This window comes from Miscanthus floridulus, chromosome 1 (genome assembly GCF_019320115.1).
Source record: "Miscanthus floridulus cultivar M001 chromosome 1, ASM1932011v1, whole genome shotgun sequence".
Lineage (NCBI taxonomy): Eukaryota > Viridiplantae > Streptophyta > Magnoliopsida > Poales > Poaceae > Miscanthus > Miscanthus floridulus.
Window position 1 is genome coordinate 5,520,845 of NC_089580.1, and position 14,875 is coordinate 5,535,719.

Below are 14,875 nucleotides of genomic sequence, written 5' to 3' on the forward strand. Positions count from 1 at the left end.
TCCTAACCCCACCGTGTCAGAGCATCGCCAGATGTTCTACATGTTGGCCAATGTCCATCATCAGATCGCAACCGGCGAGGTGCTCCCACCGCCGGACCGCTTCTGGTACTACCTCCCGGACCTGCCTTTCGGGATCCAAAATGCGGCGGCGTCCTTCCAGCTAGAGCTAGAGCACCTCGTCAGCCGTGAGGCACCACACAACGTCATCCTCTCCAACGCGGTTGGGACGGACGTCCCCTCGCTGCGCACATTCCTTGAGATATTAATAGGTATATATAACAATTATATTATTTTGTTTATACTCTCTCTTTTGGCAAGCCTAAAAATTATAAAATTATATACTACTACAAATATTTTGTTGTGACATGTTAAGTCGGGGGGGGGGGGGGGGGGGCGTGTTATGGCCCCCCTAGCTCCACCACTTGTCACCTCGTCGCTGAGCCATGTAACAAAGGAAAGTTGAAGATAGTACAAAATAATACGATGATTTGAAGATAGTATAGTACATGGATAATAAGCAATGTAACGAAGAAAGTCAAAATACAGCTAAAATTGCAAGACAAGATCTAACGTAATGGTCATGCTTAGGAGATAATCTCTTGTATTTCTTCACCTCTTCCATCACCACCTCTAGGATATGGCCAACCCAATCGAATTCATTGATCTTTGATACATCACGTAGGCTATGAAGATACTTCAAGGTCACTGCATTTGTTGTGCTCGTACAATAAACAGACCCCAAAGCTAGAAGCAAGAAAGCCTTCATGAATCAATCCCTATCTGAACTCGACTTGAGCACCTCTATGCACGTTTTCATCTTAGCCCTATCACCGTCCCTATATTCAACATAGATTTTGTCATACACTCAATGTGGGCCCCTGACTATGGACCAAGCTGACTAAGTGAGGCACAGCGTAGAGCCTACGCGTGGGCCTGTGGCGCCTCCTGGCATAGCCCGAGGAGGGCGCGGCGTGACTGGGAGGGGACGCGGACACTGGAGGGCCGCCACCTGCCTAAGCAGGGCTCCGCCAATCAAGGGGAGTAACGCCTTGTTGGATATGAGAGTTCACTGAAAGTTTGGACTTAGAAGAATAGAATCAATAAAATTAGCTTCAAGTTTTGAGTCACTGGTTTATGTCCTACCTTTTTTCTGGTTATAATGGCGGGTTATGATTAAGTTTACCTTTTTTAAAACATAACTAGTAAGTGAACCAAGCATAATTACTTAACCCTAGAACCTAATTGCCATTCTTAGCATGAAATAGGTATAACTAGAAAACCATGTCGAAGGCCGGAAAAGATGTTCTCGTTAAGGCTTTTACTCAAGACATTTTCTCCTACGCAATGTCTTGTTTTGATCTCACCAAAACTTTGTGTGATGAAATTAGCTCTATGATTTGTCATTTCTTGTGGGCGCAGCAGGATAAAGAAAACAAGTTGCACATGAAGGAAGAAAAGTGATGGCTTGGGTTTTCTCAGTCTGTTAAACCTAGCGATGCTAGCAAGACAAGGGTGGCGACTTCTCATGTAACCCGAAGTCACAATGTGCTCAGTCACAATGTGCTCGTGTTTTAAAGGCAAAATATTTTGCAAATGGGCCGTTGCTAAATGTGTAGGAAGGAACATGTACATCCTATGCATGGAGAAGTATTTTGCGGGGCATCAAAACTTTGAGAAAGGGGCTGATATGGCGTGTAGGAGATGGTACACAAATCGACATATGGAATGATCCATGGGTGCCGGTGGGGATAACAAGAAGAGTTTAATTGGCAAAGCATATGGAAGCTATCTTATCCACCGAAGGTGAAACGGTTTAAAATTGCACTTATTTTTGTCGGACCTGAAAATGTATCCTAGTACACTCCCTCCATCCTAAACTAAGTGCGCATCTTGTACTTCGAGGAGTCAAACACTTTTAAATTTTACCAAATGTATCCCAAAACTATTAATCTTTATGATATCAAATAGATATAATTAGGTTAATCATGTCATATATTTCATAATAAACACATTTACAGATACAAATATTGATATAATTTTCTATAAGCTTAAATAAACTTGGGATTTGACTCCTCGAAGTACGAGATGAACACTTACTTTCACCCTGTTCGTTTGTTGGTTTCAGCTAGACTTATTCAACCAGCCAACAGTAGTTTTTCTCTCACAACAAACCTAGCACCAGCCAGCCCAAACCAGTCCCAGAGACCAACCAGCGAACACGCCGTTTGTGTTCCTAAGGCTGAGGACCACACCTCGAGCATTGTTAACCCTTCGAAATGGACACAATTCTAGCTCAATCTCTAGTTAAGCTTTTTAAAATTAAATTAAATTTATAAAAAGAATATCAAGGTTTATAAGATAAAATAAAAATACTATGAAAAACATATCTCAAGACAAATCAATGATACATATTTGGTATCATAAATACTGTTATCATAAATTGAAAATGATTTAACTTGGTTTTAGGCTAAAATTGTTTTTTTTTACCTGGGAGTACTATGCCCCGACAGCATTCTGCAGCTTTCGTTCTGACCTGTTCCTGAGGCTGAGAACCACACATCGCAATGCAGAGCATTGTTAATCCTTTCATTTATAAGCAGAACTAGGATGGTGTGCACGCGTGTTTTGCAGTCACGTTGTGTCGTGTCATGTTCGCGCCAGGCCAATTATGTGGCAGGGGCGCTCGACTTCGTATAGATACTAAACACTCCGAAAGTTAGCTAGATCAGACAGTTCTGTCGAGTCCACCCCAAAGAAGAACTCAAAACAATCCACGTTTTACCATCAGGATCCAATAATGAGTACGAGCTTACAATACTTAGTCCATTTCATTCAACAAGAGTTCTTGAAAATTATTTATTACAATACCAGAGTTCAGAGTGCGATAATTAAACAGCGGAATGGAAATAAACATCTAGCGAAAACAATACAAGGATCCGTCTGTGTCCATAAGAAGAATCCTCCACACAAGAGCTACTCCTCAAGCTGCACCTGCAATCGGGATAAAGTAAACCCTGAGTACACAGTGTACTCGCAAGACTTACCCGACTAGTGGGAATAGTTTTCCCGACTCTCAAGGAGTATGATAGGTAATATGGGTTTGCTATTTTTTTATTTGCGAAAAACATTACTAATAGTTAATCCTTACAGTCAAGTTTTATTAGCAGTCATGATTACTTCGTTAGCTAATCATTCTAGGTAAGTACCTGTTCTACTTTCAAGCAAGGGTTGAGCAATCAGAACCATTTTATCATCTTTCATCTTTCAGGTTCTTACTACACAGTGCTAGACCATAGCCAAGTCGTACCGTCTCACGAAAACGGCTGATTCACGAACCAATGTATTATAGCTGGGTATCCTCGAAACACACGCCCCGTTTGTATCCCCAGGCACAAACAAGACCAACCCATTCCACTCTTGTCACTGGGGTCCAGATCCTCGTCCAAACTTGGACTCCAAGCCCCCACACTTGAGACCCAGGTCTCAGTATGGTGCTTAGACCTCTACCTTTTCCTGCCTCCAATCAGTCGGTCCGAAAAGAGCCGGAACCCATGACAAGAGTGTAATGAGTCTTCCCGCTCCCATAAGCAAGTATGTGCTCAGGATAATAAGTTTGTGACCTGACTACCTATGGCAGAACCGCCTAATCTAATGCCTCATATGAGTACTTGTCTTCCATTGTAAAACATTTTGGGCGAATGTTTTAAATAAACTCTTTGTCCGCAACGTTAAGGAAATCCTCGCTGAGCCCACCAGGAGGTTTCCACACACAAGTGTCAGCTCCACACGTTCCTGTCACCTGCAACAGTGTAGAACAAACCCTGAGTACTCAATTATACTCCGCAAGACTTACCTGCCAGGAGGAAAGAAAAGACTTCGAGGATATGCAAGGCTATCTGGCTTGTGGTTTATTGTATCTGCAGGAAGCATTACTAAACACACGTCCTTATATTCAATTTCATTAGCGATCATCATTAGTTCATTAACTAACCATTCTATGTAAGCACATGTGCTACTTTCAAGCAGGTGGTAAGCAATCAGAACCATTTTACCATCTTTCATATTCCTAGTTCTTACTACGGTGCAAGATTATAGACAAGTCATACCAGATTACCTGGCGATTCATGAATCAATATGCCCAGCTAGGTACCCTGAAACACACGCCCCACTTGTACCCTAGGCACAAGCAGGACCAGCCCACCACTCTCCTATCAAGGGGTCCAGGTCCTCAGTTTAAACTTGGACTCCAAGCCCCCACACCTGAGTCCTAGACTCAGTGTAGGTGCTTAGACCTCCACCATCCCCGCCTCCAATCAGTCCAGAAAGAGCCAAAACCCATGACAAGAGAGCAACAAGTCTTCTCTGCTCCTATAAACAAGTATGTGCTCAGGATAATAAGTCCGTAACCTGACTAGAACCCAATGTAATGGTTGGTCATTAACCAACACAGGCGGAACAAGTGCAATCTGAGTCCTCGCTCGAATACCAAACCAAGTCCCAATCCAAAGTACCATTCTACCCAGGTCTCCAATTATCATTCATATATATTTTCCAGGTGATAATTGAAAGGATCAAGATGCCCAAGAGGGAGGTGAATTGGGCTAATTCTAAAATTCTTTGCAATAATTAAACCCTACGGTTAACCTACTTCACCCCTTGTGCCTAGAAAGTGTTTCTATTGTTCTATCACACTAAAAGTTTAGCAACCTATGTTCTAATCCTACTCTAGCATGGCAATTCTATGAATATAAAGACAAGAATTGAATTGCACAAAGTAAATGCTCAAAGTAAAGAGAGAAGGAGGAACACGATGATATTTTGCCTGAGGTATCAGAGAGTCGCCACTCCCCACTAGTCCTCATTGGAGCACCCGCACAAGGGTGTAGCTCCCCCTTGATCCACGCAAGTATCAAGTGCTCTCTATGGGTTGATTCTTCGACACTTCATCGCAGGTGAATCGCCCACAACCGCTTAATAACTTGAGTTGGGTCATCCACAAGCTCCACCAGGATGATCACCAAGCTCCTAATGACCACCAAGCCATCTAGGTGATGGCGATCACTAAGAGTAACAAGCATGAACTCTCACTTGACCATGACAAGCCTAATGAGAAGGGTGGATCCACACTTTGCAACTCTTGCTTTCACTAATGAGGCCTCTCTCTTGGTTTCTCAAATCTCAATCACCTCACTATGACCTTGCTCTTCTTGACACTCTCAAGGGTGTTTCTCAGCTGTTGGGATGAGCAAAAGTGATCCCTTGAGTGAATAGAGGAAGTATTTATAACCCCTCATTCAAAACAAACCGTTATGTGCCTCTACGGGGTGACTAGACGCTCCGATCAAGGTGACCGGACGCTTCGGTCAGTTCACCTGCCTCTATGCAGTTTAAGTTGTGATCGGACACTGGCCAGCGTCCGGTTAGCACTGACCGGACACGTCCGATCACAAAAACTGCCCTCTAGAACCTTACTGATGTTGACCGAACTCTGGCACCCAACGTCCGGTCACTTTGCTGCTCAGCGTCCGGTCAGTAGCTGAAACATGACCAGCGTTCGGTCAGCACTGATCAGACACGTCCGATCAGGATTCTCCTTCTCTAGACCCTTACTAGTGTCAACCGGACGCTGGTACCCAGTGTCCAGTCACTCATCTCTCAGCGTCCGGTCGTATCCAGATGACTTCACCTTGATCAAATGAACTGACCGGACTCTACATCAGCGTTCGGTCACACCGAAACCAGCGTCTGATCAATATTTGACCCTCCATTCACTTCCAACTCACAATCATATGTGAATAAAGTTGGCTCCAATTGATCTAAGGGCTTTTTAGGAGCTACCTAGTGCTAGATTTGATAAGTGTGCACCATACCTAACCCACTAGACTCACCTAGGTCAAGCTACCCGTCCATACCCCCCTTAATAGTATGGCCAACGGAAAAACAAAGTCCTAAACTACTCTAAGTGTCTCTTCAACACCAAACGACACTTAGAACTAGTCCATCGTTAACCTTGTCGTCCATCCTTTGAAAACCGAAATGATTTCCATCGTAGGGGCATGACAACCATGATTGTCCAATCAATTGCCATTACCATGACCTAACTTAATTGCATCTGTAAAACACACGTTAGTCATAGTAATCTTGTATTGTCATTAATCATCGAAACCCAACAAGGGGCCTAGATGCTTTCAATCTCTCCCTTTTTGGTGATTGATGACAATACAACCTCGAGTTTGTGAGAGAGATGAGGTTTTCTACATGCTTGGTTCATATAAGCTTTTGACAATAAGAACGAAAGAGATAGGCAAGCTTATATGACCCAAGCCAACATGATGTACTCAATAGATATGAAATAAGCATGAGTACAAGTAATAAAGCTCATTTGCATCGGAGTTAAACACAGAAGCAAAGCAAAAGAGCATAACACAAGTGATATGACATATAAATGATTTAGAGTAGAGAGCACACATGTCATATATCACATAAATATCACAATCACGTAGATATCACTATCACATAAATATAGTTCGATGCATGAAAGTAAACACATGAATGCATAATAAGTGTATCACACATAAAAAGCCAAATATAATAGATAAGCTCCCCCTAAATGTATCGCTCCCTGTAAGTCTAACATACTCGATCCCTCTCCTCCTTTGGCATTAAACACCAAAACCTAAGGGTCGATCGGCGGGGCTACAGCGGACGAGTCGAGCGCTGAGGTGCGAGGAGCGAGCTGGAACTATGTGCCATCATCATCTGATCTTGAGCTCTGAGCAGACTGACCCTCTGTAGCTGGAAGTGATGCTCAAGCGGCCTAGGTCGGATCAGGGACTAGTGCGACCTGTGACTATAGGTATAACTATGGCAGGCGGCTCTGATGATGCAACTAAGGAAGGGAGCGTCTCTGTAGTCCCGGTAATAGGTGCAACTATGGAAGGACCAGGGACATGTAGATATGGCAGAGTAGGCTGCCTTGTCAACTCACTGAAGGTAGCACTAAGGCTCCTAGAAACTATGGTATCTGGCACTAACAGCGAGGAAGTCTGTGCCGATGTGAAGCCCGTCTGTAGAGGTGTAAACTACAGGGCTGGCACTAGCGAGGCAAATCACTAGGACACCTACTCTGTAGGTGAAGGAAACTATGCTACTGGCTGTCCCTAACTATGAAGCCCACTAGGCTGTAAAGCTGGAGTCATAGAAGTGGTGGTAGGCTAGCCGATCTGGGGTGAAGGGTGTGGTGGTGGAGCCCCAATAGCTATAACTACATACTGCATGAATCCAAGTAACTATTGCTGCATGAGGAGCTGCTGCTGTTGCATGGCCTACTTGAAAGGTCCTTGTTTGGTTTTGGTAATTGAGTGACAACTTAGGTGGACTAATTGTGTTTATGTGAGATACACAGGTGATTAGTCCACAGGTACATGTGTGTGAGCAACATATGCCATGAAGGTGAAAATGGCTTGGAGATGTTGCAAAGCTCACACATGTGATGATGAAGGAGCTTAAATACACATGAGACATGACATTGAGTCATGTGATCAAGGTGGAGAAGATCAATACAAGACTTGGCTTGATGGACCAGTTGCAAGCGTGAAGGGCAAGTCAAAGGCTTTGGAGTGATGGACCGCGTGGCGGTGAAGCTTGAGCAAGACTTGGCGCCGATGGACGATGACAACGGTGAAGAGCAAGTAGAGTCAAGATCGATGAACCAATATGATCATGTGATGATATGAAGTTGATCATATCATTGTTGATCGTGTTGGTGCATGTGTTGCATCAACATTGAAGGAGATGGAATGGAATGCGCAAGGCAAAGGTATAACCTAGGGCATTTCATTTCACCGGTCATAGGTGTGTAGAGAAGTTTATGACCGGGTTTAGGATTGATGGCCATACTATCAAGAGGGGCAAACTTGTTTGCATATCGGTCATCTAGTGCCACTCGAGTGATCTAACTTTGCATTGTCGCTAGGATCGAGTGGCGTGGCAAGTTGAGTGGCTAACATCCTTTGGGAAATGATTGTGAAAATGCTAACACACATACACATGATGGTGTACACTTGGTGGTGTTGGCACCTTGGGGGACTTTGTGTCCATGCTTGAGAGTGCTTAGGAGCCCTCCATCTCACACATACTTGATAGCGATCATCCGATTGTGTGAGTGAGCGATTCTAGTGCGATTGCATCATGAGGTTGCATCGAGTGGCACTAGGTGATCGAGTTGCAAGCCGGTGGTGCTTGTTACTCTTGGAGGTTGCCTCCTCCTAGATGGCTTGGTGGTGGTCTCCGTTGAAGCGCGCAAGAAGCTTGTGCGGCGCTCCGGAGAAGTGCTTGTGAGGGGCATTGTGCTCGCCCCGCGGGAGCCGCGAAGAGCAACTCTAGTAAAGCGTGTCATTGAGCTACCCTCACTCAAGGGGTAGGTTCTTGCGGCGCCCGACGTGCGGGCTTAGCGGGTGATGCTAATTAGCCACCGATCCACCAAGTGAGCGGTCGACACAACGGGGACTAGCGTGTTGGCAAACACGTGAACCTCGGGAGAAAAATCATCGTGTCAACCTTATTCTTCCCGTTGGTTTGCATCCCCATTACACAAGCTTGCAATTACTTTTATACATATTAAGCTTGTGTAGTTGCTCTTGTAATTAGATAGCTTGTGTAGCTTGCTAATTACCTTCTTGCTTGTGTAGCATAGAAGTAGCTCCCTTGCATGGCTAATTTGGTTTTAGTAACCTTGTTAGTCACATTGCTTAGTTTGTGTAGCTAAGTATTTGCGCTCTCTAATTAGGCATTGGTTGCCTTGTTATTGAGCATTGCTAGTGAGCTTAGTTAGCTTTGTGCTTTTGCTTACTAGCATGTGTAGGAGCTCCCTTGTTGCTTAAAGTACTAGTGGCATAGGTTTGTGTAACCTTGCTCCTAGAATTGTTTAGGAGAGCTCTAACTAGCCCGGTACCTTTGTTGCATAATTGTTATCTTTGCAAGGTGCTAGTGAACATATAGAGTGGGGTATAGTCTTGGCTAGACCGATAGTTTTAATTCCACATTTGTATCAGTTAGCCAACGCGATTAATTTTAGAAAATACTATTCACCCTCCCCCTCTAGTCACCATCTCGACCCTTCACTACTGCTACTGCTGGATAGCCTGTTGCTAACACTAGAATTGGTCCAATCTAGCCTAAACCTATGCTAGAGCACCTGCTGTCTCCTAGGCCTAGCGAGCCTAATCCTGCCTCATCCGCTCAAGGATATTAAGTAGAGCGGGATCTGTCTATGGTGTAGGTGGAGCTGAACTGGAACTACCGGACTCATGGTTATGTCATCATGTAGGCATCTGTGGGATGTCCTGGTAGTCATCATCAGTACTATCACTGGGGTCGCTCTTGACTATACCCTCCTATTGAGCATCAAACTGCTCCTCCTCTAAAGCTATAATGCCCTTGATAGTCTCATCCTGCTAGGCTACAGTCTCTGGCACCTCTGGAAGATGGTGTGGCTGACTAGGTGTCCTCACTGCACTATGGTGGAGCATCTGAGTCATGTTATAGGCAGGAAACTCTGTAGTAGCACCACTGTACTCTACTAGCATCTTAGGTGGCCTCACTATAACTGCTCTGTGAATCAAGAATGTGATCCAGTGAGCATGGGGCAACTGTCGATGACCTCTGAACCCCTCTGCAATAGTATCCTCCATCTCTGAAAGTAAGAGATCCCAAATATCAAATACAGTCTGCTGCATCAGAGAGTTTAGTAGCCATAACTGAATGCGAGTCAAGCCCTCGTGATATCCCATCCTCGGAAGCAGGGTCCTCCTCATGATAGCATCAAGCACTCTAGCTATAGGAGTGAGGTCATTGGGTGTCCTGCTCGATCTCTCGCTGAATGGCTCTGTGAAGCAATGGCAGGCCAAATCAGTAGGAGGCACAAGATCGCCATGTGGATGTCTAGGAGGCGCTATTTGACCATAGCACACCTCATGTAGCCGGTTGGGTTGCTCCTGAAGCCTAAGAATCTCCCTGACCCTAAAGCTCATTAGCCTATAATCTCTACCTTTGAAAGCAAAGTGAATGAATCTGTGTTGTGGGTCAATCCAAAGTATAGCATAGAACTCTCAGACCCAAGATGGAACATATCTGCTTATCCATTCGAGTAAGTCTATCAGCCCTGGCAAGTAAGATAGGTAAGGGCGAATCTGCTCTCCAGCTGCTGCTACAATGGACTTAATGGAGCAAACCCTCTAAGACCTAAATGCTGCCCCACTATTAAGATATACAATATAAAAATCCTCCTGCAGTGGTGTGTAGAAGCCCTCTAATGCACGCTCATCCCTCCTCGGCGGAAACCACTCCTCAAACTGCACAAACCTAAGCTGCTGCACCTATTTGGCCATGGTGGCCCTCAAATCTAGATGAGTTAGTGGAGGCAGACCTCATGGTCTGGGAGGTAGATGAGAACCCCTCTGCTATGTCTCTACCCTCGGTGTCACCTGGGTATGGGTATGACTAGAGCGGTGAAGCTATGGTGCCAGCTCTATCTCCTTAGCCTACTCGACCTACTCTCCTTCCCGAGTCTGCTATGCTAGCTATGGCTCCCCCTAAGGCTGAGGTTCCTCTAGAGAAACATGGCGTCCCTCAAGCACGATAGTCCTAGCTAGACTACCATGTCGATGCTCAACCTACTCAATAGCTGCCCTTTGTGCAGGTGAAAGCTGATCTGCAATCTATACTCCACTCCTAGCACCTCCTCTCTCTGCACGCTCTGCAGCGGTTGTGACTGCTGCTGCTCTCTCTGTGTCAGCATCTGCATACTTTCTCTTCTTTGTCGCTAGCTTCTTCGTTGTCTTGCCTTTTGCCTTAGAAGGTAGGCGAGGGAGGGGTCTTGGATCCTCATCACCGGGACCACCTCTGACATTCTTGACACGAGCCATCTGATGGAGCTGAAAAGAACAACAGCACTAACAAGAATCAACTACCAACTATCACTTCTAAGGCTTGGCCTTGATCTGTACTCGTGAGCTTGGCCCCAAGTTGACTGACAACTACCAAAGAGACCTTAGAAACACCAACTCGCTGCATGTTTGAATAGATCAGATATATGAATAATTTCAATATATATCTAGAGATACAAAACCCTAAGAAGCAAGTAATTAGATACGAAATTAGAGTCAAGGGCTTGCTACCTAATGAACTAGTGATCCAAAGAGCAGAGGAATGGAACACGAGGGCACCACCGGGAAAACACCTAGGGTTAGGGTTTCGACGAGGCAATGTGGCGTGAATTGATGGTTTAATGCGGTGAGTAATGTGGCTAGGGCACCAGCGAGGCTCTAGTGGCAGCGCTAATGTGGGCGACGCTAGGGCATGGGCATAGTGTGGGCATGGCGGCGGCGCAGAGTAGAGGTGGCTAGTGTGGTGGCGCTGCTTCGGCGCGGAGATGACATCGCAGGGCATGGCGGTGGTGCTGGTGTGGCTGTGTGGGAGCGGCGTAGAGGCGTGGGCGCAGGCAATGGCGAGCTCGAGCATGGAGCATGGCGTAGGGTATGGGATTAGGTCATGGCGGTGTGATGTTATATGGTGGCCCACTCATGATAGAAAAGGAAACAAAGAAAAGAGTTGGAATCCCGCACGATTTCTACTGACCAAACACTCTGGTGGCAATGACCGGACGTTGCCACCTAGAGTCCGGTCGACTCTAGAGAGGTCCAAATCTCCTAGAGTCATGACCAAACGTGTCCGATCACAACTGACCAAACCCAGCCAGAGTCTGGTCGATCCTGACTTCATCTTCTTCGCTTGACCGAACGCAGGATCACCTTCTGACCGGACACAGGGAGAACACTGTTCCAGTGTCCGATCACTATTTCACAGCAAAGTTCACCTCCTGTGAACTAACCAGACGTAGGAGAGTAGAGTCCGGTCCAGCGTCCAGTCACTCCTTTTCAGCAATTCTTCAAAGTTCTTCATGCTGCATGTTCCAAATCAAGTCCCAACTTCGATAAGATCCAAATAAACATCAATTGGGACTGATGTGAGTGACCTATCTCAAACCATCAAAATTTTCAAAATATTTTACCTTAGGCTATAATTTTTTTAAGAAAATAGGCAATAAAAGGGTAATTTGAAGAGAAATGACAAAACAACATTCATGCATATGCAATGCAATACTTGAAAGTAATTCTAGTTGTTTGTCAAGTTTGATCCAAGGTTAAGCTTCTTCACACGCTTTTCAGCGGTTATCTTAACCATGTTAGACAAGCCCTATATGCATTATCAAAGATTAAACATGTTGTATATTACAATGCAATTCAAGGGACAACACAAGCTCATTTTCTAGTGAAGTTGCTAAAATCAAGCACATTAAGCTCATTACTCAACCGACAAAATGTTGCCTCATCTAGCGGTTTAGTGAAGATATCCGCCAATTGATCCTCAGTCCTTACATCTTCTAGTGAAATATCATTCTTAGCAACATGATCTCTAAGAAAGTGATGGTGGATATCTTGTGCTTGGTGCGAGAGTGTTGAACCGGAGTATTAGCAAGTTTTACCACACTCTCATTATCATACAAAAGAGGTACTTTTCTAGAACTACACCATAGTCTAGCAAAGTTTGCTTCATGTAAAGTATTTGTGCACAACAAGCACCCACGGCAATGTATTCCGCTTCGGCGGTGGACAAAGTCACACTATTTTGTTTCTTAGAGGACCAAGACACAAGTGATCTACCAAGCAAATGGCACCCTCTAGATGTGTTTTTTCTATCAACTTTGCAACCAGCATAATCCAAATCGGAATAGCCAGCTAATTCAAATATAGCTCCTTTGGGATACCAAAGGTCAATGCTTGGTGTGTGCTTAAGATACCTAAGGATTCTTTTAACGACAATCAAATGAGTTTCCTTAGGATTAGCTTGTAATCTAGCACACATACACACACTAAACATGATGTCGGGTCTAGATGCAGTTAAATATAACAAACTACCAATCATAGAATGGTAGAGAGTTTGATCAACCGTGTTACCTCCCTCATCTAGGTCGAGATATCCATTAGTTGGCATTTATGTCTTGATTGTCTTACATTCATCCATTTTGAACCTCTTGAGAAGATCCTTGGTGTACTTTTCTTGAGAGATAAAAATCCCTTCTCTCATTTGCTTGACTTGAAAACCAAGAAAGAATGTAAGCTCACCAATAATTGACATCTCGAACTCCTTCGACATCAATTCACCAAATTCCTTGCAAGAATCTTCATTTGATGATCCAAAGATGATATCATCAACATATACTTGACAAATGAAGATATGTCCATCAAGCTTCTTGGTGAATAGTGTGGTATCGACCTTACTAATGGTGAAGACCTTCTCAATAAGGAAGTCCCGAAGATGCTCATACCAAGCTCTTGGGGCTTGCTTAAGCCCATATAGCACCTTGGACAACCTATAAACATGATTAGGATATCTAGGGTCTTCAAACCCAGGAGGTTGATCAACATAGACTAGTTCATTAATAAAGCCATTTAAAAATGCAGTTTTCACATCCATTTGATATAGTTTCATTTTATGATGTGATGCATATGCAAGGAGGATACAAATGGCTTCTAGTATTGCAACCGGTGTAAAGGTCTCCCCAAAATCCAAGCCTTCAACTTGAGATAACCCCTTTGCAACTAATCTTGCCTTGTTCCTCACAACAATGCCTGGATCATCTTGCTTGTTGTGGAATATCCACTTTGTTCCAATGACTCTTGCACCTTCTGGTCACTCTTCAAGAGTCCAAACTTCATTGTGGGTCAAGTTGTTCAACTCTTCATGCATGGCATTTATCCAATCTGGATCTTGAAGAGCTTCTTCTACCTTAGTAGGCTCAAAGCAAGAGACAAAAGAGTGATGTTTAACAAACAAAGCAAGCTTTTGAGAGCGAGTCATTACTCCCTTTGATGGACTCCCTATGATGAGATCTTGTGGATGAGCTTGTAGTAGAGGTGAATTTCTTCTATCAACCAGTTGAGGGGGAGGTTATGGAACATCAACATCTTATGCTTGTACCACCATTTGCTCATGGGAGACATGAGTGTCTCTATTTTCTACTCTCCCATCTTTATCACCATCTTGTGGCACATTTGATGAAGAAGGTGGATTGATCACTTGTACATCATTTTCATCATCATTAGGCTTGATGTCTCCAACCAGAATATTCTTCATGGCTTCCCTCAATGGTTCATCACATATATCATCAAGATTTTCATGTGCTCCGTGGGAGCCATTAAATTCATCAAATTCCACATCATATGTTTCTTCAACCAAGCCGGTGGCATGATTAAATACTCTATATACTTTAGACTTTGATGAGTAACCAACAAGAAAACCAATATCACAACGTCTTTGAAACTTCCCTAGGTGTTGCCGCTTCTTGTAGATGTAGTATTTGCAACCAAACACCCTAAAGAAGGAGACGTCTGGCTTCTTCCCATTGAGCAACTCATAAGGTGTCTTGCCAAGAAACTTTTGAAGGAATAGGCGGTTGGATACATAGCATGTGGTGTTGATAGCTTCCACCCATAGAGCTTCAGGAGTATTGTACTCATCAAGCATTGTTCTTGCTAGCATGATCAATGCCCGGTTCTTTCTCTCAACTACACCATTTTGTTGAGGAGTATATGTTGCGGAGACCTCATGCTTGATCCCAACTTCATCACAATAGGCTTTAATGTTTGTGTTCTCAAATTCTTTCCCATTATCGCTTCTAATCTTCTTGAGCTTTACTTTAAACTCATTTTGTGCTCTCTTGGCAAACTTCTTGAAGCATGATGCAACTTTGGATTTGTCATGAAGGAAGAATACCCATGTGTATCTAGAGTAGTCATCAACAATCACAAGACAA